A 27405-nucleotide genomic window follows, 5' to 3' on the forward strand; every position below is an offset into this window, starting at 1 on the left:
GTTCCCAATGGTGTCGAACATGGCTGGACATGCCAGGTGATAGGGTAGGTCGGGTGGGCACTCGGCCCCCCCCCGCTTTTCCGACATGGGAGGAGGTGGCAGCCCAGGTGCGCAGCCACGACCCGGTGCGGCACACATGGGCGCATTGCTGGAAACCCTTCAATGACTTGCTGCGCTCAGGAAGGGTGAGCACCATGTTGGCAAGAGTCAGTGTGCAGAAGTGTTAAGGTGTGGTCAACCCCCCCACCCCCCAGCCCCTGTCAACCTCAGGGGTGTTAGAGCCTGAGCGCCAAAGGTCAATGATGCGGGAGCTGGCCCAGGAGGTGAGCGGTGGCTGCTTGGACTGGGTGCCTTGCAACTGGAGGGCCACGACTCAGATGTGCCCAGGGAGCTGTTCCTCTGCCAGGGTTGGCCAGGCTGCAATAGCGCTGCGGGTAGAGAGCGGACTAATCCATGTTCCTCTGTTCTTTCAGGAGAGGGCAAGCCATAACCAGGCAGAGAGGGCATGTACAGGCAGAGGCCTACCCAACCTGCTACTGCCCAGCAGGTTTGAGTAGGACACCCTGGAGCTTGTGAGCCGGCTCGCTCCCCGTCAGGAAAGACGGGGGCACCAGATGAAGGTAAGAGAGCAGCGCACAGAGATGAGAGTTTCGGATCCTGCAACTATCTTTGTGTAGTGTCTTCATTAATGGGAGCCTCAAACCTGGAGTCCCCATTGATCATTGAAAGACGATGGCACCGTGATGCAGATCCCCATTGTCTCACCAGGGCGCCTGGCATGCACAGTGTCAGTGTGGTGACTAACTAATAACATGTCCTCATTCTCCCTTTTAGGTTCACCAGCAAGCGTTCGCTCTGCAGACCCCAAAGGGCCACCGCTGACACCGGAGGACCACCATGCTCCAGAAGCACCTGCGTCACACCCGCTCTCCGAAGCAGGCACCAACGCAGATACCAGCACCTCGGTGGGCGTTAGTTCGGCAGCTAGTATCTCATTGCACATTGGTGAGGGCACTTCACACTGGCTTGAGGTGCAGGCAGAGGCAGAGAGTGCCCAGACAGCGGTAATCGAAGGACTGCTGAGAACCGGGATGATGCTCAGTTGAAAGCAGATGATGAGCCTCGGGAGTTGTCCCTTAGGCAGGAGATGCTGGATCTACTATGCAATGTATCTGGGGGAGATCCATGAGGTTATGCATGCCATGGTCTCTGTTGTGGAGGAGTCCATCTGAGCATCAGCACTGGGTTGACCCTCATGGTCAAGCGCACTGCCTCCTTCATGGAGAGAGTGGCGACTTTCATGGAGATGCAGCTCCAAGAACAGAATCAGGTGTTCCTGGGTTTGCGCTCGGACCTGCAGCTCTCACACAGACACTGAGCTCAGGTGGTCTGTGTCCGTGTGGGAGATGGATGAGGCACCCAGTATCCCAGCTAAGGTGCCCATCCATCAATGGCAAGCAGGGAGGTTCAGAGCGATCTCACGAGCTGCTTGTCATCTCTGTGGGCTCCTTTCAAGGCGCTCTAGATGATGGCAGCCCCTCCTCTGCCCTTCTGCCAGTGACCATGGCATAGAAACATAGAAAATAGGAGCAGGAGTAGGCCATTCAGCCCTTCGAGCCTTCTCCACCATTCATCATGATCATGGCTGATCATCCAACTCAATACCCTGCTCCCGCTTTCTCCCCATATCCTTTGATCCCTTTCGCCCCAAGAGCTATATCTAACTCCTTCTTAAAAACATACAATATTTTGGCCTCAACTACTTTCTGAGGCAGAAAATTCCACAGGCTCACCACTCTCTGGGTGAAGAAATTTCTCCTTATGTCAGTCCCGCCATCCCAGGGATCAGTCTGGTAAACCTTTGCTGCACTCCCTCTATAGCAAGAACACCCCTCCTCAGATAAGGAGGCCAAAACTGCACACAATATTCCGGGTGTGGTCTCACCAAGGCCCTGTATAATTGCAGCAAGACATCCCTGCTCCTGTACTCGAATCCTCTGACTATGAAGGCCAACATACCATTTGCCTTCTTTACCGCCTGCTGTACCTGCATGCTTACCTTCAGCGACTGGTGTACAAGGGCACCCAGTTCTAGTTGCACATTCACCTCTCTCAATTTATAGCCATTCAGATAATAATCTGCCTTCCTGTTTTTGCTACCAATGTGAATAACCTCACATTTATCCACATTATACTGCATTTGCCATGCATTTGTCCACTCAATCAGCTTGTCCAAATCATACTGAAGCATCTCTGCATCCTCCTCACAGCTCACCCTCCCATCCAGCTTTGTGTCATCTGCAAATTTGGAGACATTACATTTAGTTCCTTCATCTAAATCATTAATATAGAACCATAGAGCTATAGAAAAGTTACAGCACAGAAGGAGGCCATTCGGCCCATCTTGACCATGCCAGCCCGAGGACACCCAGGTGAAAATATATACTGTGAAAAGCTAGGATCCCAGCACCGATCCCTGCGGTAACCCATTAGTCACTGCCTGCCATTCGAAGAAAGACCCGTTTATTCTTACTCTGCATCTGATGAGGCTGGGGTGACAGGGGAGATACCAGTTGTGGCACTGGCCGCTCCCTCCCAGGTGGGGCCAGCACAGGCTCCACAGGCCAGAGGACGACTGCCAAGGTCATCATGGCCAACAGGACAGCAGAGTCAGCCGGCTGTCTCCAATGCCAGTGCCAGCGAGAGGTGGGAGGCACCATGAGCACAAAGGGGACAGTTCACGGGTGATTTTATTTTCATTTATGTTTACTTTATCTATTACTGGTCTGGGAATGAAGACCAAAGAAGTTTGTGTAAATAGTTTGGAATTGTAAAAATGAGATAAATTTTGTTTTTGTTGTCATGGCCTGAGTATGCTTCACCTTTTTACTTTTGGTGCAGGGTATGCCAGTATGTAATGCTGGACGTAGTGGGTCTGAAATTTATTTCACAGGCACCGGGTGTTCTCTGTGTTCAAATGAAAGGATCCTTTCAGACATCTGGGATGGAGACGGCAGCACTGGAATGCAGTTCAAGCTGATCTTTGGCAGCCGAGCTGAAGGAGCGTTGGATCAAGGTGTCCCTAATGCCCCTGCTTCCCTGTAGGTTACCGAGGTCTGGCTCCACGCCCTCAGCGTTCTCCTCACCGTGCTCCTCTTCTGACTCACTGCTGGACTCATCATGTGTAGCCTGTGCAGTTGTGTCAAGAGCCTCTTCCTCCAGTGGGTCTCCCCTTGCCAGTGCCAGACTGTGCAGAGCGCATCATGCAATCACTATCAGTGACATCTGCTCTGGGGGGTGGGTATTGCAATCTGCCCCCAGAACGGTCCAGGCATTGGAAGTGCACCTTGAGAAGACCTAGGGTCTTTCTACCACCACCCTTGTGGAGGCATGACTCGTATGTAACACTACTCTGCATCTGTTCTCGGGTGGCAGAAAGTCGTTATGAGTCACCTCTTCAACAGATAGCCCTTGTCACCCAGCAGCCATCCATCCATTCTGGCTGGAGCACTGAAGAGCCCCGGCACCTGGGAGTGTCTGAGGACGTACGCATCATGGGAGCTGCCTGGGTACCTTGCACAGACTGGCAGAATCTGCATCCTGTGGTCACACACTATCTGCACTTTCATGGAGTGGAATCCCTTCCTGTTGATGAAGGCACCCAGCCGACGCACTGGCACCTTGATGGCCACATGTGGGCAGTCGATGGCACCCTGGACACAGAGGGAACCCAGCAATCACTGCAAAGCCTCTGGCTCACTCAGCCTGGCTGGCCTCATCAATACGGTAAAGAATAAAGGTCAGTACCCACCTGAACAGAGATTCTGCAACCAGCTGGACTAGTTACCAGCTTGACCAGCAACTGTGGACAGCTGATTGGGAGACTCCACACAGGTCCCCCACTGACCCCTGGAAAGAGCCGGACGTTGAGGACCACTGTGACCTTCACCACCTCTGGCATGCGGTGTCCACCCACACTGAGATCAGAGCTGATCTCAGGCCCAATCATCAGAATCACTGTATACCACGTGGACTCACTGTGTACCATGCCGAATCACTGTGTACCATGCTGATTCACTGTGTACCACGCTGATTCACTGTGTACCATGCCGAATCACTGTGTGCCATATTGATTCACTGTGTACCATGCTGACTCACTGTGTACCATGCCGACTCACTGCGTACCATGCCGATTCACTGTGTACCATGCTGACTCACTGTGTACCATGCTGACACACTGTGTAACATGCTAAATCACTGTGCACCATGCTGATTCACTGTGTACCATGCTGAATCACTGTGCCATGCTGACTCACTGTGTCCCATGCTGATTCACTGTGTACCATGCTGAATCACTGTGTACATGCTGATTCACTGTGTACCATGCTGAATCACTGTGTGCCATGCTGAATCACTGTGTTCCATGCTGATTCGCTGTGTACCATGCCGAATCACTGTGTACCATGCTGATTCACTGTGTACCATGCTGATTCACTATGTACCATGCCAAATCACTGTGTACCATGCTGATTCACTGTGTACCATGCTGACTCACTGTGTCCCATGCTGATTCACTGTGTACCATGCTGAATCACTGTGTACATGCTGATTCACTGTGTACCATGCTGAATCACTGTGTGCCATGCTGAATCACTGTGTTCCATGCTGATTCGCTGTGTACCATGCTGAATCACTGTGTCCCATGCAGATTCACTGCGTACCATTCTGATTCACTGTGTACTATTCTGACTCACTGTGTACCATGCTGACTCACTGTGTACCATGCCAATTCACTGTGTACCATGTTGATTCACTGTGTGCCATGCTGATTCACTGTGTACCATACTGAATCACTGTGTACCATACTAATTCACTGTGTACCATACTGATTCGCTGTGTACCATGCCGAATCACTGTGTACCATGCTGATTCAGTGTGTACCATGCTGATTCACTGTGTACCATACTGAATCACTATGTACCATGCTGATTCACTGTGTACCATGCTAATTCACTGTGTACCATGCTGAATCACTGTGTACCATATTAACTCGTTGTGTCCCATGCTGATTCAAATGAACATGATCTGCACACACTGAGCATTCTTTAAAATTGCTCAAACTTCCTCAAAATCAACTTTACAAATTTCAAAAAGTGTGTTACAATATCATTCAGTCCTTACATTATCAAATATAATGTAGAAAATAACTTCATCTTATCCAACCACTATCTTTCAGTTGTTTGTTGCACTAAAACTAAAATGTGCTCAACGTCAGGCAGCATTTTATGAATTAACTTTATTTTCACCTCCCCAACAGAACAGAGGGGCAGCAAGGTGGACAACTAGACAATATACTTTGTTTCTCCCATTTCCAATATTTTTAGGGCCAATAAATAAACAAAATAAAGAACAAAAAAACACCTTTTGTTTAACCATGATTTCTTTCCACTCGGTTTTGCTCACTAGAATTATCCATTAGATTCATCTCTTAATTCTTAGCGATCCCAGGGCAATCCTCAAGGGTTGGGAACCCATGAGTGTGTCTGTAACAGAAATGAGGGAGTGTGAAAGAGTGAGTGAGAGTGACAGAAAGTCAGAGAGAGAGAAACAGGGTGTGTGTGAGGGAGGAGGAGTGTGGAAGAGAGGGAGAATGTGAGGGAGAGGGAATGTGAGAGAAAAATAGGGCCTGAGAGAGAAACAGGGTGTGTGAGAGAGAGAAAGGCAGAGTGAGGGAGAAAGTGAGAGTGAGAGGAAGTGTAGAGAGACAGAGTATGAGAGAGAGAGAGAGAGGGAGACAGGGTGTGAGAGAGAGAGAGAGGGAGACAGGGTGTGAGAGAGAGCGAGTGCAAGAGAGAGGGAGCATGAAAGAGCGGGATTGTGAGAGAGAGAGGACCATATGAAGAAGTGTGTATGAGAAAGAGGGTGTGTATGAGAGGGGAGTCTGAAAGGAAGGACTGTGAGAGAGAGGGAGTGTGAGAGAGAGGGAGTGTGAGAGAGAGGGAGTGTGAGAGAGAGCGAGTGTCAGAGAGAGGGAGTGTGAGAGAGGGGTGTGTGAGAGAGAGCGAGTGTGAGAGAGAGCGAGAGTGAGAGAGGGGGAGTGTGAGAGAGAGGATTGTGAGAGAGAGGGAGTGTGAGAGAGGGGGAGTGTGAGAGAGAGGATTGTGAGAGAGAGGGAGTATGAGAGAGAGGAGTGTGAGAGAGAGGGAGTGTGAGAGAGACGAGTGTGAGAGAGAGGGAGTGTGAGAGAGAGGGAGTGTGAGAGAGAGGAGTGTGAGAGAGAGGGAGTGTGAGAGAGAGGGAGTGGGAGAGAGAGGATTGTGAGAGAGAGGGAGTGTGAGAGGGAGTGTGAGAGCCGAGTATGAGAGAGAGGATTGTGAGAGAGAGGGAGTGTGAGAGAGAGGGAAGTGTGAGAGAGAGGAGTGTGAGAGGGAGTGTGAGAGCCGAGTATGAGAGAGAGGATTGTGAGAGAGAGGGAGTTTCAGAGAGCGTGTGCCTGAGAGAATGTGTGTCTGAGAGATTGTGTGTCTGAGGGAGAGTATGTATGAGAGATTGGAGGAGTATGAGACAGGGGTGGGGTGGGGGGTTGGTTTGTGACAGTGTGTGTATGGGAAAGTGTGTGCCTGAGAGAATTTGTGTATGAGAGAGTGTGTGAGAGAGAGGGGGAATGTGAAAGAGAGAGTGTGAAAATGAGAGAGCACGAAAGATAGAGGGAACATGAGAGAGACGAGTGTGTGTGGGAGAGGGATTTGAGATAGAGGAACGTGATTGAGAGAATGAGAGGGGGAGTGTGAGATATAGAGCAACCGAGAGAGAGAGAGAGAGAAACAAAATACTGTGGAAACTGTCAATACATGAATCATGTATGAAGGGCTCCTCTCAGTGGTCCTGGAGCTGAACGAATGGAAAAGCTCTCAGGAGCTGCTACGTTTACTGGAAGAGGAGGAGCACACCCTAGTGCAGTTGCTGCAGTGCTGGTGGAACACATGCAAAGGGTTCTGAATAACATTTCAGAAAAGGGGGAAATCGAGAAAAAAAAAAGACCCAGAAGGGCTGTTAATCTGTTTCAAGGACGCGCGAGTGCAGCTGGAGTTCTTTGATGCTCAAGATCTTGACAAAAAAAAAGGTAGGGTGATCTTTTCAATTCGATGCTCTTACTGAACAGATCTGATTTTCTCTTTAATGCATATCTAAAGCAGCAGCCCTGTATCAGTGTCACTGATCTGCTGCTGGGATGAGCTGCAGTGCACAGTATCAGGGAGTATTGAGAAAGCAAGCGCAGAAGTGAAGCATTTGTTGGGATTGTTTGTTATATTTAAAGGCCCCTGTGTCTGTCCAGTGTACATTTTAGCATTAGCCTGCAATAAACAGCTGGGTGAAAAGGCAGGACCAGTTTCTACCGTGTCAGTGTTTGTACAGCATCCACTACAGCACCTGTTCCGTTATATACAACAACTAGGCTTTCCTCTCTCTCCCTCTCTCTTTCTCATTCTCTCTCTGTCTCATTCTCCCTCTACTCATCTCCCTCTCTTCATGCCCCTCCAATTCTCTCTCCTTCTCACTCACTCTTGCCTTCCCTTTCCGCCTCTCGTTCTCTTTAGCTCTCTTTTTGCCTCTCTCGTTCTCACTTTCTCACTTTAATTCTCACCTCTCTCTCATTCACTCTCTCTCTCTTTCTCTCTCCCTTTCTTTCTGCCTCTCTCTTGTCCTTGCTCCATCTCTCTCATTTATCTGCCTCGCTTTTTCCAATCCTGTCTCTCACACTCTCTCTATCATCCTCCACCACCCCCCATCTCTACCTCTCTCTCATTCTCACCGTCTCTCTCATTTATCTGCCTCTCTCCCACTCCTTCTCATTCTCTCCCTCTCTTTCATTCTCTCTCATTCTCTCTGTCTCCTTCTCTCCCTCCCCCTCAACAGGATGGTCTGTACACCTGGCTTGAGGCAACAACATTGACGTTAAATGCACAGTGATGACATCATCACTCCCGAGTCTCTGCAAAGAGAAATTTTGGCTTGCAAGCCTCATAAAAATACTCGACTGACACTAGGCTGATTGCTGTCTCCTTTTCTTTAAATCTCAATATAATTTTGGAGATTTAATTATGGCAATGTACCAAACAATGCAATCAAACTCATCAGTGATTACCCTGGAACAGCAGAGGACACAGGCTAGTCATGAGGGAAATGGGGAGTTTCCTGAGTGGTCACAGGAGAGGTTCCATACATTGTCCTCCGTGTCCTGTGTCCCAGCTTTTCCTGTGAGAATCCCAAAGAATTCCAGGCCTTTTCATGAGAGCCACTCCACCCGGGCAGAGAAAGAAATACTTTTATTGTTCCTGGCTGTAAATTGAGCCTATACTTATCCCATAGTTACAGCAGAGGAACAGGCCATTCAGCCCAAGTGGTTCATGCTGTTCCACACAAGTTGCCTCTCCACCTTACGTTTATCAATCCTTTGCTTTCTAATGTGGCCCAATACGTAACTCTTGCAATCCACGATGCTCACGTCTATTTAACCTTCCCATCATCACAACATCAAAAAGATCCAAAAGGAAGATTGCAGTGCCATTTAAATCCGTTTTGGAGTACCTCCTGAGCTTGGAAACATTACCTGTGGATCAATTCCAGATTATGTGTCTCAATTCAACCTGAAACAACTGCACGTTATTACACCTTGGCACTGTGGGATGAATCAACAGCCACTACCCACGCCCCCACCCCCATCAGCCCCACCCTCTGCCACACCACAAGGCACTGATGGTCATATCAATACAAATATTCACCCTAAGGACAATAACGATCCCTTACACAAAAACTATGGGTACTCTGCGCTGATTTCAGGCATGCAATAAATCCTCAGGGTCTGATAGTTATAAGCTGCTCACACCCTTCATACTTTAGTGGTCATCTAACCCCAGCAATCAGATTGTTCCCTTGCCCATCACTTCTACGTATTTTTCTTAAGCAGGAGGAAGGCAAGGGCTTGTTTTTATATAATGCTTTTCATGACCTCAAAACATCCTATCGCACTTTACAGCTAATTTATGAAGTGTGATCACTGCTATAATGTCAGAACGGTAATACAATGAAGATGGTTAATTAATTGTAAATATTGGCAGGAAGTAGTCATTGTTTCAGTGTAGGAGTCACGCCAGCAAATTCACGCTCAGCAAGCTCCCACAAATACCAATAATGACTACATCATCTGTTTTAGTAATCTTTGTTGAAGGTTAAGTGTCGGCCAAGAGTGCTGCACTGGGCATCAAATGGGAAGTTTAGTACTTGTTGTGTTTAAAATCACAAAGGGTTTAGATAGTGAGAATAAAAAGGAACTGTTTCCAGTGTCTGAATGTTTGATAACAGGAGAGAGATTTAAGGTATTGGCAAAAAAAAACAGAGACAATACAAGGATTAGGGCTTGTTTAGGAGTTGGAATGGGCTATCTGATGGGATGGTAGGGGCAGATACAATAAGAGCATTTGAAAGGAAATTGATTAAATGCTTGAAGGAAAAAGAGAAGGGGAGCAGGACTTACTGGATTGCTTTTCAAAAGAACCAGAGCCCACTCAATGGGCTGAATGGCCTCCTTCTATGTTGTACTATTCGATGATTCTTGGTCTAGGAGTCACTTACACACCCGCTAAGTCCAACTGTGAGACTCTTCATCCCCATACCTTACCTGAGAGCCAGGAGTCTGTTTGTCAGTCCCCCTGCCACAGCCTCTTGCTGTGGGACTTGCTGTCCCTGCCCACTGGTCCCGCTGGTTTCAGTCAAGAAACTGACTTGGGTGGGGGGTGGCGGAGGGGTGGGGATGGTCAAGGAGGGTGGCAGGAGGGGCACTGAAATTGTTAAAACCACACGGGCCTCAAGCTGCTGGGACCTGGGCAGTTTGCTGCTGCCTTCCCCTACTTCACCTGCCCTATTCCAACTCCATCCCTCGCTATTCAGAATTGAGGCCACTAAATTAACTTGAAGCTCAGTGATTGTTGTTAAGGCAGCAAAAATGTGGCCACCACCACCTGCAAAAGCAAGATCAGAAAACAATGGTTATGTAGTCATTTGGGGATCCTCCTAGCCTGGTAGAGCTTTATTCAAGGACATGACAGAGCAGGAGCTTGAGTAGGACATGGTTGACAAACTTTTTTATTGCTTTGGGATGGAGGAGAACAAAGGGCTGTTTTCGCCACTGAAGATTGGCACCAATGATGCAATCCCAAAGGAAAAAACAGTAAAAACTGGGAAATTAGGGTACTGGTCCGAACTGGTCTTGTATACCTTAAAATGGAACACCAGCAAAAACTGGGAATAAAAGCACTGGTCCGAACTGGTCTTTTATACCTTAAAATGGAACACCAGCAAAAACTGGGAAATAAGAGCACTGGTCTGAACTGTTTTTTCCATCTGGGACTCTGACATTACAACAATGACTGCACTTCAAAAGTATTTCACTGGCTGTAAAGCTGTTTGGGACATCCTTGGGTTGTGTAAGGTGCTTTTTAAATGCAAGCCTTTTACTTCCTTTTGCTCGCAAAATAGAAAAAGTTGTGATGACATTTTAGAACACTGAACTTATAGTTTACGACTGAACAAACAGCAGCCGAGATGCTCACGCTTCAATTCTGTCCCTGTCCTGGATGAAGAATCCAGTTATTTACTCGTGTTTTGACCCTTTCTGCTGAAGTAGATTAGAGTGTAACCTCAGCCCATCTAATGAGAAAATGATTTCTGTGGGAAAACCCTGTGCAAAGTTTCAAAGGCCTGAAAGGTAACAACAACAACATCCCAAGTTCGATTTTCAATCCCACTGTGTACAGACAGAAAAGACAGCTGACTGAGAAAAAGTGAGGACATGGAACAGCAGTGTGAGTTGATAAATAAACTACGCTATAAAGGCACATGCTTGTCATTCTCCACATACTAGATTGAAACTGGTATAGAGCAATATTGGGCTAGTGCATCTGAGTTATCCTGACAGCTCTGTATCGCCCACTGGTCACGGAGTTCTATACAGTTGTATTACACTCCAGGGCAAAGCCAAAGCTACTTCCTCGAGATGTCTTCTTCACCTGGGATCTATTCCGGCATCTTTGAAAGCAAACTACATTATACAGTTTGCATAGTTGTGAAGTTGCAGTTTTGCAGTATTCACCCAAACCTGACCTATAGATTGATGTCAGATGTGGCTGTGTGGGTACTGCTTTCAATTCTCAAGGTTGCAGATTCAAACCCCACTCCAGAAGCTTGAGTACAAAGGCTAGTCTGGCACTTCCAGTGCTGTGCTTTCCGATGAAGCATTAAATTGAAACTCTGTTTGCCACGCTTGGTTTTCATTTATTCATGTGATGTGAGCATCACTGGCAAGGCCAGCATTTGTTGCTCTTCCCTAATTGCCCTTGAGAAGGTGGTGGTAAGTCACATTCTTAAATTGCTGTAGCCCATGTGGTGCAGGACTGTTAGGGAGGGGATTCCAGGTTTTTGACCCAGCAACAGTGAAGGAATGGTGATATATTTCCAAGTCAGGATAGACTTGGAGGGAATTTGCAGTATGTGGTGTTCCCATGCGTATGCTGCCCATGTCCTTCTAGTTGGAGACATTGTTGACTTGGAAAATGCTATTGAAGGAGTGGACTATATAGCAGTATTCAAAGAATACCTGGGGAATTATCCCCGATGCCTCAGTCAATGTTTATCCCTCAATCAACATTACTGAAATGGATTGTGTAGTTGTTATTACATTGTCATTTCTGAGACCTTGCTGTGTGTAAATTGGCTGCCATTATTCCTATAAGTGTTTTGGGACATCTTTGAGTGATAAAAGGCACGATATAAGTATAAGTTCTTTCTTTCTATGGGCATGCCTTTTGTTTTGGTAGGGCAAGGTTGGGAGAATGTGAATGGGATTGAGAAGGTTGCTGAATAGCTGTCTCCTTAACCGTACTGGCAGCAGTGGTCGATGAATTAATATCCTTCTTGAGAGTGAGGAGGCATATTAAATCTGGAAACTACTGTGTAAAGGGACACATTTACCCCAGGATGAATGTTAAACAAAAACAATCTTAGTATTGAAAGACTGATGCAGGTATAGAGGATTGCAGAATCTGTCAATTTTAAGATCGCTGAAAGACTGAATAGCCAGGAGAGGAGGAGAAAGGAGAGGATTGACACATCTACCAATTTCAGTTCAGACCACAGACACTGTAAGAAATGTGAAGGACAGTAGTGGTTTCCATTTTATGCTTTCTGAAGGATAACGTTCAAATGGACAGTTTAGGAATTTTAGCCTCTCTCAGAATTAGACCAGATAGTTGATGAGTTCAGAGTCTGAATTTGGTATTTAATTGGAGAAGATTGTCTCATTTCTCTTTCCGTGCCTTTTCTGGGTTCTGTCCTTTGCTTATTCTGTTTTTTTGGAGAGGAAAGTTAAGGGTGATAAATATTTACATTCTCGTACCTATTACTGGGTCAATTTCTAACTCAAAGTTTAAAGTTATTTATGAAAAAACACCAGTTAAAAAATAGACTTTCAGGCCATCCTTCTTGGATTCTCACTCTCCCAGCAAAATCCAACTGCCTGGGACTCCAACTTGTATCAAAGTCCGTCTCCCTCCAGCAATCTAGCTGCCCATTAAATCCTATTCCTGTAGAACCCCTTACTCTCCCATTAAAGCCTGAGCCTCTCTTGTACTTTACTTTGAAATGGAAACCAGACCAAATCCAGCTCCTGATATTCAAAGCTACACACCTTACTAAAAGGTTTCTGAGGTGGCCAGCTAGAAAATATTTGCAGACATGGTTTCATTTTACACAAGAAATGTGTGAGTTGCTGATGTCTAATATTCAGGGAGATGGAGGTTTCCTTTGCACTAAAAGGATTTCCCTTGTGCTTTAGTGGAGAGAATTTCCTGGAGGAAATGAAGGATTATAACAAAATAATCTTTGCAAAATCCACACAAGCATAGTTGTGCCTGGAAAATATAGACATACTGACAGAGTATACAGGCACACGATATACTTATATATTGGTAGAGAAACTTGACACAGAAATAGACAGTGACAGTACCCAGCGGTAAGCATGTGACAGTATTGTACCAACTGTAGTTGTGTCTAATACGGTAAGTACTCTGTTGCTGGTTAACTAACTGAGGAATGTGCCATCCTGTGAGAGAGCATGGTTGTGTTGTCTTAACTAATGCACATGGACAAAGAGGGTGAGTAAGTTGTGTAATAGAGAATGATAAATTAATGTAGGAATAAGAACAAAAAGTGGCGGAGAAACTCAGCAGGTCAGGCAGCATCTTCTGAGAGAAAGAGTTAACATATCTCCGGTCGATGACCTTTCATCAGGATTGAAGGGAGTTAGAAACGTAAGAGTCTTTAAGCCAGTGGAAGGGGGAGGGGGCAGGGAGAACAAAGGGGAAACTCAAGGAACAGCAGCTTAACTTTTGAGAGAAAAACAGAGTTGACAGCATCTGTGGAGAGGGGAACAAGCGTTAACGTTTCAAGTCCGTATGATCCTTCTCTTCAGCTCGGTAGGAGGGTCACACGGACTCGAAACATTAACTCTGTTCCTCTCTCCACAGATGCTGTCAGACCTGCTGAGTTTTTCCAGCATTTTCTGTTTTTATTTCAGATTTCCAGCATCCGCAGTATTTTGCTTTTGTCTCATCTTTCGAAACGCGCCCTACAACCTTCGAAACACTGAGTCAACAACTACAGGTCACAACGTGGTTTGTTTTTCCTTTTTGGCCTTCATCTTATTCCTTTCTTTATCCCTTCATGTTGCATTCAAATGGTTTTTAATGCGATAATTCATGCCTCATTTGGACACAACCTTTGTTTCCTCACTGTATCCATTAACATCCTCTTTGGCGGCTGCATCATGAAACCTTATGTTATTTGATCTCTCTTGACCTCCACCCTAGTACAGGGGCCTTCCATCAAACTGGAACGTCAGCTCTCTTTCCCTCTCCACGGATGGTGCCCGCTTTTCCAGCTTTTTTTGTCCTTATTTCAGATTTCCAGCATCCACAGTATTTTGCTTTTGTAAATGTCGGAATATATCGGACAGGAAATTTCAGGCCCATTTAGCCTGCCCCCATGTAGCTGTGATGCCCTGTGCATCATAACATAGACCCCGCCACCCCCCCCCAACCTACCCAAACCTCCTGGGAGAGGCGACAATCCGGTTAAAGTCCCAGTCCAATAGTGAAAAGAAATTGGAAAATTCCTCTTTGCCCCCTTTGGTTGGCTGAAGCTTGAGTAGGAGATTACATCGACACTGATTTGTGTTACAGAGCATCGACAAAAACAGCAACTTGCATTTACATAGCACCTTTAAAGGAGTGAAAAATCCCCCAAGGCACTTTCAGGAGCATTATCAAAGAAAATTTGACACTGAGCCACAAATGGAGAGATTAGGACAGGTGATCAAAAGCTTTATCATACCGGTAGGATTTCAGTAGCGCCTTAAAGGAGGAAAGGGATAGAGGTAGAAGATGCAGAAGTAATGCAGCTGAAGGCACAGTGGGGCAGTTAAAACCAGAGCGCACAAGAGGCCAGAATTGGGGGAGTGCAGAGATCTCAGAGGGGTGTGAAACCGAAAGAGGTTACAGAAATAGGGAGCTGGATAACACCGGTTGAGGGGTGTGCCACGCCCCCACCCACCCTGGAAACCACGTCAGAGTGGAGCCAACACATCACAGAATCACCGAATCACAGAATCACACAGTGCTGAAGAGGCCCTTCAGCCCATCGAGTCAAAGACATGCTGCATGCCAACCCGCCCCGCAGCCATAAAGCGCCATGAGGCTGATTAACGAGGGCCAAATGGGACTTCCACGTAGTCCCACTCTCTTGGAGTTGTTGGCCAATCCGATTGGGCCCCCAGCCCCCCTCAGTCCCGTCAATGCCGGTGGTGAAACTGCTGGTGAAAAGAAGACCCCAAGGCTTTGGATCCACAGAGCCGCTCCCAGTCTTGGGCTGAGAGGTTTGGGTTGGTTAGGGAGCGGGGCAGTGGGGTGGGTGGGGGGAGGGGGAGGTGTTGGGGAGGGTTTGTGTCTAAGGGAGAGAGCGGGTAAGAAGAAAGTGGGGGTTCAATCGCCAAAGGGCAGACCCTGAAGACCCACCACCACCCTCCCCCCACCCCCCCACCCCCTCCCCACCTTCCCACTTTTCAACCATTTCAGTTTAAAAATTGGGCTTCCCACTCCCACCCTGCTGCCCACAACAAACGTTTTATGACATGGGCAGTGAGTTATCAGGGTCAATTGATTTAATAACAAGCCTAGTTGACTCTTAATTCTTCATTTAAATATGGCGGACAGGCTGCCAATTTAGGTGCCCGTCCGCTGCCTGTATTATGGGGGCGGGCGGGAAAGCGGCAGGATGGGCGCCCACCCCGGTTTACGTGCTCCCCCACCCCCCACCCACCCCCACCGCAAAAGGAAACATGCCTGCCGGGGCCAAGTGAAATTCAGCCCAGGGAGGGGCAATGCCATGGAAAGATTTTTTTTTAAAGATGAGTATTTTAAAACCTACCTCCTGCTACAAGAGTGACATCTGCCCCACCCTGACCATTAGTAGAAAATTTCACAGGTCTTCACAGATTAGATAAACGCTAACATATCTTAGAACGAAGAACTATTTTAGGGGAGACACTAGTTTCAGATTAGCAGTGCTGAGTTAAGGATGGTTGTGAGGAAACGTGCCTAAACATTAAGGGCAATTTGGAGGCAAAACTGTGTCAGGTGGTACTAGCGTCAGAGAGGATGGGAGTAATTTTGAGGTAGGACCAGGAAATTGCTGGAATATACCAGGAGAGGATACGGGCGGTGTTGAGTTGGGACTGGACATAGGATAACTTTCAGGGTGATACTAAAACAAACCATAATTGCATCAAGAGGTTAAGTTGAGTTTTAAGGCGGAATTGAATTTGAGAGAATGAGTAAAGGTATAACATTAGATTCTCATTGAGGGGATCAGCGATGTTTCAATATAATCTGGATGTGCAGCTAACAACTTGGACCCAATTAGAATCTAGTATTTTTGAAGCTTGTAGAGATCTCAGATGAAAAATCACCTCCAGTAATAAGTGTTTTCAGACATGATATCACCAGAGGATCCAAAATTTGGTTGCGGTGATCAGAATATTTTTAATTGGCAAATGCAGATGCAAGGTTGTTATATCTTCCAGCACATTCTTAGATTGAAAGATCAGTACATGCGCTTTAAATTGCTGAGATCTACCCAGCAGCCCAATAAATGCCAAATAAAGAAGTTTGTGATACAAAACCAGGACCATCTCATAACTATACATCTTGCTGTTTTGGAACTTGATATGGAAGAGCTCAGTGGTGTTTGGAAAAGGGAGTGTTGGGGGAGAGGAATTTTAATACTATTAAAATTTAGTTCACCCATTCCTCGTGGAAAGTGTCTGTATCCTTGAGCTGTAAAGGCTGGTTGTCTGAAATGTGAGGCTGAGATATTTCTGCTTTATAAAAGAATGATAATTGCAGGGAGAGAGCTGATTTGGAGGTTGTTGTGTAGAATGTAATATGAAGAATATGGGCTATGAAGAAAGATTAGGCAGCTGTAGCAGTGTTATCTGGTGGAGCAAAAGATCTGCTCTTGTCACTAAATGAAGGAGGTTGCGATGCCACAGTTGTGTTCTGGCAATGCTGTTGCTGCTTTTTTTAAAATCAAAACCTTATAAAAACACTGAAGAAACTGTGCTGCCGATGTAACAGTTAGAACTAACCCCCAGAGCCAGCATCGATGTGTTAACGATACTAGACTTTCCTAGTTTGGCTGACACCATTTCTCCAGTTCTTCAAAGTAGAGGTATGGAAATCCTATCAATAGCTGTAAAAATAAGGCTCTCGAAAAACCAGGATTTATTTAATAATTAATTCAGTGTCACTGGTAAGTTAGGTACTTAGTGTCCATCCCTGGTCATTCTTGAGAAGGTGGTGGTGGTGGATTGTCTTGAATCTCTGCAGTCCATGTGGTGTAGGTACACCCACAGTGCTGTTAGGTAGGAAGCTCTAGGATTTTGACCCACCGACAATGAAGAAATGGCAATATATTTCCAAGTTGGGATAGCATGTGACTTGGAGGGGAATTTGGAGGTGCTGGAGTTCCCACATACTGTTGTCCTTGCCCATCTAGATGGATGATTTGGGAGACGCTGCTGAAAAATGAACCAAATTGAGTGAATAATTTTTCTCCTTACTCACCTGAAGATATTATAGCTCCGTAATTGTCTCATTGATTTGAGATTAGTTAATGTAACGTAAGAGCAGGGATCAAAGCTGAGACTATCCAGGCCTGGATTAGTTAGGACCACACCAATTGATGTATTCAGTCACTCAGTGCTTTGAATTCACAATCATCAGACAAGGTCAAATTTAAAAGACATGACTGACAAGGGAGAGAAGGGATTGAAGGCTTTTTCTAGTGTGACTGGACTAAATTGAAAAAATTCACACTTTTGGCTTTTTGAATGAAAACAGACTGAGATCTAGTCAAGTCCAAGTTTTTTTTTTAATTCATTCGTGGGGTCTGGGCATTTATTGCCCATCCCTAATTCAGAGGGCATTTTTAAGAGTCAACCACATTGGGTCTGGAGCCAAATGTAGCCCAGCAGATTTCCTTCCCTTAAAAACTTTAGTGAACCAGGTGGGTTTTCCTTTCAATAACAATGGCTTTGCGGCCATCATTAGATTTTTTAATTCCAGATCTTTATTGAATTCAAATTTCACCATCTGCTGTGATGGGATTCAAACCCAGGTCCCCAGAGGATTACCCTAGGACTCTGTCTAATCTAGTGACAACGCCTCTATGCCACCTCCTCCCCAGTTAATGTGGATGGTAAATAATGGCAGACTTGCTGATGTAATTTTTGACATTTGTTCCTTTCAAATTAAGGCGCTGTGGAATGAATCATTCCTGGCTTATAACCAGAGGCCAAGGTTTGAAGTTATTCTTTAAATGAATTCAGAAATATTACAGATTAATGGATTTTGGATACATTCTTCCCAGAGCTAATAATTAGTTTAATTGTGGTGATAACATGATACAGTGACTCCGTGCAATGGTCCTCAATATGGATCTACAGCACACCATGCAGTAGCCGAAATGACGGAACAGGTTCACATCATTTCCCTCTATGTATTTTAGCAGAGGCATTAACCCACAACATAAAAGGGATAACAGCTGCATTGAGATAGTCAATAGAAGGATGTCATGACAAGTGTAATTCCTAAGGCACAGATTTGAAAGGATACAGTGGGAGGCAGGTTTAGCCACCATTGCCAAATCCAGAGGGACCTCATCAAGCACTGTCGAGCCTGCTCTCTAAGACCGCTTATGGTTCCAGAATCATCTCGGAATGCAAAAAAAAAGACCCTCGGCTTCTTTTCTCCACTGCAAATCATCTTCTTTAACCCCTTCACCCATGCCTTCCACCCTCACCTCCAAAACCAAAGGTGAGGAGCTCATGAACCTTTTTGTTGCTAAGATTGGGACCATCCATTCAGCTTCTTCTGCTCTTACCCCCTAGCCCACTAGGCCAAATTCCTTTAATTCTCCTCTCTGCCCTTGCACCTACCTCTGGTTTCTCTCCTATTTCCCTTCATGCCGTGTCCGACCTCTTCTTGTCTATGAGACCTCCTACGCCCTTGGCCCTATTCCCAATAAACTGCTGGAAACCAGACTTCCTCTCCTGTTCCCCGTGTTAGCCGATATTGTTCACTCTTGTCTCTCAACTCCTCTTCCTCAAACCTGCCATCATCAACCCTCTCCTCAAAACAACAACACTTGACCCATCCATCCTTGCAAACCACAACCCCATCTCCCCTCCAAAGTTCTTGAATGTGCTGTTATCTCCCAAACCCATGCCCACTTTTCCTGGATCTCTATGTTTCAATCCCATCATTCAGGTTTCTACCCCTCCCACAAGAACAAAATAGCTCTCATCAATGCTACACTTCCTTGTTGACTAGTTTGCAGCCTTCAGCCAGAATATCACCTGCAATAGCTTCTCTTCCTGCTCTTGCACTGTTCTCCCCCGAGGTCTATCCTGACCCCTCCTATTCCGCATCACATCCTGCCCGTCATCAACATCATCAGAAAACACAGGGATGGATCTTATGGGCCACTCATGGGCGGGAAAGCAGGTGGCTGGAGACATAAAATGGGGCACCATGCCACCGGTGTTGTGCCCACTGCCTGCCACCCACCCTTGCCCTTGCTGCAATTTTATGAGCAGCGGGGAGAGGCTTCGGGTGGGCCATCCACTGTGGCCTAGTTGAGGCCCTTAAGTGGAAATTGATGCCTAATTAAGAGCCTCATCCCACCGTCACGCAGATTTAATGAGCAGTGGGAGAGGCCTGTGCCCAAGTGCAGCCTGGCAGGCTCTCTCCATCCCTCTTCTTCAAATCTCCCATTATCACCCCTCTCCTCAAAACTCAACCCTTGATGCACCCAACCTTGCAAACTACTGTCTCTGCAGGTTGTTGGCCAGGAAACGAAGGGGGGTGTTCCTCCTTTCCAGGCCCATCATACCAATCAGAGGCCCCCACACCAATTTCATTCTCCCTGTTTTTAGCGGCCATGCATTCAGCCAACTCGGCCTCAAGCTCTGCAATTTCCCTCACTAGACCTTCTCTGCGTCTCTACCTCTCTTTCTTCCTTTGAAGTTCCTAAAAACCCACCTCTGACAAACCTTTTGGTTACCTGCCCTAATATCTCCTTTCGGTATCAAACTTGACTGTGAAGTTCCTTGGGATGTTTTTGCTTAGACAAAGTTGACTAATTGGGCTGCACAAAAGGCTTTGCAAATTGTCTGTTACAGTTCTAACAGAACCGGGCTGATTCTCAAAGTGCTGAGACCTTTGCCCACTCTGAACTACAACAACTCATACTAAATAAGTTAATTTTAGCCTGACGCTTTGTGCTAAATAAATCATTCTCTGCTTACTCAGGCAACCTCTTTGCAATGTCTCCCTCCTGACACAAAAATCCCTTATTTTCTAATCGTGTGCGTCACGAGCAGAACATCAAACGTGCAGAATGTCGGTCGTCCAATAGTCTCCCAATTGAGATAATCATCTTGTAAGAGAAATCTTTCTAATGAGGATAGGATTATGAGAATGTATCAATCACCAATCACGACAGATGGGATACGAGTCTCCAGTCTCTGATCGCTGTTAAGGGAAATGATTGAAATTAAGTGTTATTATCCAGTTTTAATTTAGTGCATGCTCTTATAAATCCAGTCACATAAGCAGATATTATAAAATGACTGCAATTTAGCTTACTGGGACAAACCTCCCTCGAAACAGCAGGGTAGTTACGTGTTGGAGAACCATCAGCGCGTAGGTCACGTTTTTAGTCTGGGTGGGCGCCCGCGATTGGTGGTCCCGGGAGTGGCTGGGGAGTGGACCCCTGACTGTGATCAGCCCTGGGCCATGATTTCACGCTGGCCAATTATTGAAAGGCTTAGCACTGCCGGGGCGGGGGGTGTGGGGGGGGGGGCGGGGAGGGAGGAGGCCGAGCGTTGAAGTCAGCGCAGGCGCTGGGGAGCGCGGAATGAAAGCTCCCTAAAGGCAGAGAGCTGTCTCAGGGAGCTGAAGAATTCAAATGCGACAGAAGCAGATTTTAAAATCTGGAAAAAAAATGCCCATGCATCAGAATCAGTCACCTGGACATGTACAAGATGAAAATTCTGTCCACACATTTTTAATTTTTTTACTTGGTAACAGAAACCTCAACCCGCCCATGGATGAGGTTTCCTGGAAATTGCAAAGGCCACCTGGGCTCTTCGCCCGCCCGTCAACTGTAACATTGGACAGGAAACAAAAAGTCTCCGTTTATTACAGCTTTAAGGGCTTTAATAGGCCTCTTAAACGCTGGCGGGCACGCTTCCCACTCTCGCACCCGCCTGCCAACGGGTGCCTGATGACGTTGGCACACCCGCTCGAGCGGGTCAGGCGCGTGGCCCATTCGCTAAGCGAAAAACTCTGCCCACAGAAGGGTTACAGCACAGAAGGAGGCAGCTCGGCCCATTGTGCCCATGCCAGCTCTCTCCAAGAATGGCTCAGCTCGCCTCTCACTCACCCTGCGCCTTCCCTTACACTCTGCAAACCACTTCTCCTCGGATGCTTATCCAACTCCCTTTCGAAAGCCACGATTGTATCTGTCTCCGCCACACCCTCTGTGCATTCCAGACCCTAACCACTCGCTGCATAAAAAAGCTTTTCCACATGTCACCTTTGATTCTTTTGCCAAATGCCTTAGATCAATGCTCTAGTTTTTGACCCTCATGCCAATGAGGACAGTTTCTCATTATCTTCTCTGTCCAGACCCCTCATGATTTTGAGCATCTCTATCAAATCCCGTCTCAACCTTCTCTAAGGAGATCAATCCCAGCTTCTCCAATCTATCCAAGTAACTGAAGTCCCCCACCCCTGGAACCAGTCTTGTGGATCTTTATTGTATCCTGTCTGGGATCATCAAATCCTTCTCAAAGTGCCCAAAAAGGACACAACCCTCCAGCTGAAGCAGAACCAGTATTTTATAAAGATTTGCCACAGCAACCTTGCTTTTGCCTCTATTTATAAAACCCAGGATCCCATTTTGTTATTAAGTGTTTTCTCAACATCCCAGGCCACCTTCAATAATTTATGCAAATGTAGACCAATAGTTCAAACTTAATGTTTATATGATTAGTTGAGTTTAGCAGCCCTGCCTTCAGCTTTCTGGGCTCTAGTGTCAGAGTTCCTGCCCTAAACCTCCCATGCCTCTCTGTCATTTTTTTAAGATACCGCTTAAAAATACTACTTTGGCATTGGTCAGCTGCCCTGTTGTCTCCTCACGTGTCTAGGTGTCAACTTTTGCTTTATCATGCTCCTGTGAAGAGTCTTGGGACAGGTTACCACATTAAAGGCATTACATAAATGCAAGTTGTTGCTGTTGATTAACAGTTTCAAGTTAAAACTGATTTTCGAAATCTAGGAGGTCCCATTAACGTTATTTAGGGTTTTTTTTTTCGAAAAGATGGATGTTCTTGTTAAAAGAAAGAGTCAACTTGAATCTACATTGCTGAAAAACATGGTTGTCAGGAAGAATGGAAAAATCAGTCTGAATTTTCCAAGAAGCAATATTAATTATTATAGCTCCTACAGGGATATGAAATTCAAAAGGAAAGAACAAAGTACGAGCTTGAAAGTTTGATGTAAAGGATTAGCTTAATCTTTGAAATTATCTTTTCCTTATCTCAGCTGTTTGATTTTTGACTCTAAATGTATAACTGTTGCATGTCAATCCTGAGCACCACACTTCATGAAGGGTGTGAAAGGGATTAGAGAAAAGATTCACGAGAATGGCTCCAGGGGTCGGTTGGAGAAGCTGGGGCTATCCGCTATGGAGAAGAGAAGGTCGAGAGCAGATTTGATGGAGGTGTTCAAAAACTTGAGGGGTCTGAACGGAATAGATCAGGAGAGACTGCTGCCGGACAGAATGCTAGCCATTAACGGCTACAGGTCCTGTGAGTGGACATATGGGCATGCAAAATAGGAGCAGAAGTAGGCCATTCGGCCCCTCGAGCCTTCTTCAGCTTTGAATAACATCATGGCTGATTTGTTTGTGTTTCGAATCCCACATTCCCATCTGCCCCCAATAACTTTTGCTTCTCTTGCCTATCAAGAATCTACCTACCTCTGCCTTAAAAATATTCAGTGGCTCCACCTCCACCACCTTCTGATGCAGAACGTTCCAAAGTCGCACAACCCTCTGAGAAAAAATTTCTCCTTTTCTCTGTCCTAAAAGGCTAACTCCTAATTTTAAAACAGTGCCCCCTAAGTCTGGGCTCACCCACAAGAGGAAACATCCTTTCCACGTCCACCTTGTCAAGACCCGTTCAGGGTCTTGTAGACTTCAATCAAATCACCCCTCACTCTTCTAAACTCCAGTGGAAACAAGCCCACCCTGTCCCACCTTTCCTCATAAGACAACCCACTCATTCCAGGTACTAATCTAGTAAATCTCTTCTGGAACTGCAGTATCAGGATCCCACCCACCATCCTTTATTGGATGGCAGCTGCAGAGGCAGCCAATTGGGAGGCCACCTCCCAGGGGATTGCTTCAGAGGTTGCGCTGAAATGCTCCCAATTTCTGAAAATCACCCATCAGAAGATTCTGCCCCGCCAATCTGCTACCATCTATTTCCCACCTTCGCCAAATGATAACATCAGACCCCACTTCTGACTTTGAGCAGAACAAATTATTTGTCATAATTTGGAACTAGTAATCCTGGACAAGTGTAAGAGAGGTCCAGGCCAATGCGCTGGGTACATGGGTTTGAATCCCACTATGGCAGCTGGTGGAATTTAAACTCAATTAATAAACCTGGAATATAAAGCTACTCTCAGTAATGGTGACCATGAAACTACCATCGATTGTTGTAAAAACCCATCCGGCTCACTTTAGGGAAGGAAATCTGCCGTCCTTACCTGGTCTGGGCTACATGTGACTCCAGACCCACTGCAATGTGGTTGGCTCTTAATTGCCCTCTGAAGTGATAAAAGCGAATAGTGCGGATGCTGGGAATCTGAAATAAAGACAGAAAACGCTGGAAAAACTCAACAGGTCTGACAGCATCTGTGGAGAGAGAAACAGAATTAACATTTCGAGTCTGTAAGACTCTTCTTCAGAGCTGAAAAAGAGTCATACAGACTCGAAACGTTAACTCTGTTTCTCTCTCCACAGATGCTGACAGACCAGTTGAGTTTTTCCAGCATTTTCTGTTTTTATTCCCTCTGAAATGGGTTAGCAAGCCACTCAGTTCAAGGGCAGTTAGGGATGGGCAACAAATGTTGGCCTTGTCAGTAACACCCAAGCCCCATGAGAGAATAAAAAAAATTAAAATTATACTAATGAAGAAAATTATTTTCCTAGGAGTGCGGTTTGAATGTGCAAGTGACAACCAAATAGAATAGTTGAATAGCATAGATGCACTTTAATGGAAGCTAGAAAAGCACATGCAGGGGAAGGGAATAGAAAGTAATGGTGATAATATGTAATAATTGTCTGCGTTTTCAAATTATTCCTCAACATCTTGTCTACAATATCTCTGACAAGCAACTTTACTGAGGACCTACATAAAGTGGGAAGTATCCCACTCAGGAGGTCCTTAAGAGCTTATTTTGTAAGATTTGCTTATGGAGAAAGATTCATCTGCAATGGAATGAAAATAGAAAATGCTGGAAAAATTCAGCAGGTCTGACAGCTTCTGTGGAGAGAGAAACAGAGTTAACGTTTCGAGTCTGTATGACCCTCCTTCAGAACTTCTTCATCTGCAATGCGTTTCCTGAACCTGTTGGTCTCCATTGTGCATCAGTAATGATATTTGTTGATGAACTCTGTTAGATATAAAAAGTGGTTGGGAATTCGAGAGATTAACAAGCCACAGGAAACTCTATCTGGGTTCAATCTTAGTTGTACCCGGTGGGAACCATTAAATTCAATTCTATTATAAGTTACGTTGGAAGCAAATCAAAGGGCTTCATTGTTTTGAGTTTATAAGGACAGGAGGGACTGCGGAAACGCTGAAAAAGCGGGGGCAGGGAGTTGATCCTGAAATAGAGATCGGTGTGTTGGGCATTTTACTGCTTCTAAACAATCTGATCCAAACTGCACCAAAATACTTTTGGCTTATTTTTCTTTTCATTTCCAGGATGAAAGCTAGCACCTTTAATTGTTTAACTTGATGCAGGGCTTCAGAGGAACTTTTACACAACAGCACTAATCCAATTAACGACCAATTAGGCACACAGTCCAGATCTTCAGCCCCGAAAACATGCCTGATCTACTCTTTGTACAACACATATAGTCTGGTCGTGAAACAGCACAAGCAACTGATCTTGGAGTATGCCAGATCATTATTGCCTTACTTGAGGCATGATGCATGGCACAGGGAGATAAAGAATGTTAAAAACGCAAATATAATCTGTGTCTTTTGTTAATACATTTTATCCTTTCTATCTGTGCTGAATTTAAACCTAAGGTCCTCGAGATAAAAGACAACATGCCAGTTCAGTCACGAGTTCCTCAGAGCAGAGGGGAGAAAAGTATGAGGTCTATGCAAGAGTATGGGAGCATTAAGATTGAACTAATGTGAAAACATTTATTCCATTAACTTGTGCCTAGGGGAACATAAGAGCATAAGAACACAAGAAATAGGAACAGGAGTAAACCATTTGGCCCCTTACCCTCTTCCGTCATTCAGTGAGATCATGATTGATCTTCTACTTAGCTAAACTATCTCCATCTCTCTTGATTTCCTTAATATCCAAAGGATCTTTGTCTCCTGCAATGGATTAGAATACATTTTCCACAGTTCATGGTGTAGTGTTTTACTTCCACTGTGCTTGCCCTGATTAGGCAGTGGAGAGGCCCATCAACTCAACCTGTGTTAGATTGGACTCTAGGTCAAGGAAACAAAAATGTAACTGAATTCCAAATTCCACTTTTAGTGAAAAAAAATGGAGTAAGACAGTTTCTGTCCATCATTAACCAACTGAAAGAAAGGAAGACTTGCAATTTTTTGGCACGTTTCATGACATTCAAACAATCCCAATGTGCTTTGCAAATTAAATACTTTTGAAGTGCAGTCACTAAAGCAGAAAGTGTGGCAGCCAATTTGTGTACAGCAAGAGCCCATAATCTACAACGTGATAATGAACAGATAATCCATTTTAGTGATGTTGATTGAGGGATCAATATTGCCCAGGACATTGGGCAGAATTCCATGTTTTTCTTCAAAATATTGCCATCGGATCTTTTACACCCACCTGAGAGGGCAGATGGGGCTTCAGTTGAATGTCTCACCTGAAAACCACTGATGTAGCTTTGAAATGCGGGAATTCAATTAAGTCACCCCTGAATGTGTCTGACCAACTACCTCACTGAAATTGAAAATTTAAGTTGAGCAATAGCCCAAGGTAATTAGCCGTAGTCCATGTGGGGCCACAGGTATCTCTCTGCATTAGAGAGAGAGAGACAAGTGGTCATATAGGTTGAGGGACACAACTCCATGTGAAGCATCAGGCAAGGCAAGAGGATTGCCCTCTATGAGCTACCACAGAGACTGAACCAATGTTGTTGGCATCATTCTGCATCACACTCTGCCATTTAGCCAATCGAGCCAACTGACCCCCAAGCAGCAGGCTGAATTTTAGTGGTTTCCTCCAATTTATTAACCCACCACCCCCCCACCTCCTCCTCCCCACCACCTTCCTCCCTCCACGCACCCCCCCACCTCCCCCCCACCCCGCCAGCCCCCATCTAATGTTAAGATATCTCCAGCCATATGTTTTTTTAATACTTCCATGGGATGTGAGTGCCACTGGCTAGGCCAGTATTTTTATTCCACATCCCTAATTGTTCTTGAGAAGGTAGCTGTTCCTTTAATAATCAATCCTTTAATAATTCCTTCAATAGTCAATCAGTTAATCAATTAATAATCAATCAATTCACAGCTATTGGATGCATTTTCCCACACTCAACCATGTCAGCTATAGCTCCCTCTCTCAATCCCACCTCCTTCTGCTGTGGCTCTACATCCAAAGATTGTGTGTTCAATTCCCATTTCAGCAGACCTAGGCACAAAACCCAGGCTGATACCCCAATGAGCTGAGGTGCTGTCTTTTGGGTGAGACATTAAACCAAAACCCCATCTGTCCTCTGAAATGAATGCGAAAGATCCCATTGCACCATATGAAGAAGAACAGGGGAGTTCTCCTGGTACCTCCGTTTGCTAAAACCAATGACATGTTCATTTATTTCATTATGGGACCTTGCTGTTGTGCTTGTATACTACATTTTACAAAGCGCTTAATTAATTATAAAGGCCTTTGGGGCCTAGAGTTGTGAAAGACGCAATTAAAAATCACAAGTCTCTCTCCGTCTTTCAAAAAACAATCGCTTGGAATCTCTTCCCCAGAACATTCCCATATTTCCCCTTTAATCTTCCTGAATTTCTTCTCCTCTTCCTTAGTAAAGAAGCTTTGACAAGTCCATCTGTACAGGAGGAGAACAGAAATACAAGTTAGCATTGTTATTACCAATCACAAAAAAAACAAGCAGCTGTTTCTGTGCAGGCTGCTGTAATCTTCCGGTGTCAGTAATGGTTCTGTGTTATCTGCGGCTAATGACAAGGGAAAGACAAGTCTAAAACCCGACTGATGCTTTAATTTCAGATAAAGCTTCGCAGTCTTGAAGAACTTGTGAGGGAAAGCGAGTCCGAAAACGTATTTCTGAATCACTAATCAACCCAGGGGCCAAGATCAGGCACGGAGACGCCTGGCATTGGAAAACGCTGGTGCCGGCCACCACGCCAGTTTCATG

The 27405-nt window shown here is 45.6% G+C and overlaps 1 protein-coding gene across 2 annotated transcripts in view; it reads left to right on the forward strand.

Annotated features, from left to right (window-relative positions):
* The first annotated feature begins 6990 nt into the window (after positions 1 to 6990).
* cntn2 (contactin 2) overlaps positions 6991 to 27405 on the forward strand; it is a 177516-nt gene continuing 157101 nt past the window's right edge. For both annotated transcript variants that reach the window (XM_041195638.1, XM_041195639.1), the window contains exon 1: positions 6991 to 7123. The gene's annotated coding sequence lies outside the window, so the exon portion shown is untranslated. The remainder of the gene's footprint in view (positions 7124 to 27405) is intronic.

The sequence above is a fragment of the Carcharodon carcharias genome, chromosome 9 (genome assembly GCF_017639515.1).
Source record: "Carcharodon carcharias isolate sCarCar2 chromosome 9, sCarCar2.pri, whole genome shotgun sequence".
NCBI lineage: Eukaryota > Metazoa > Chordata > Chondrichthyes > Lamniformes > Lamnidae > Carcharodon > Carcharodon carcharias.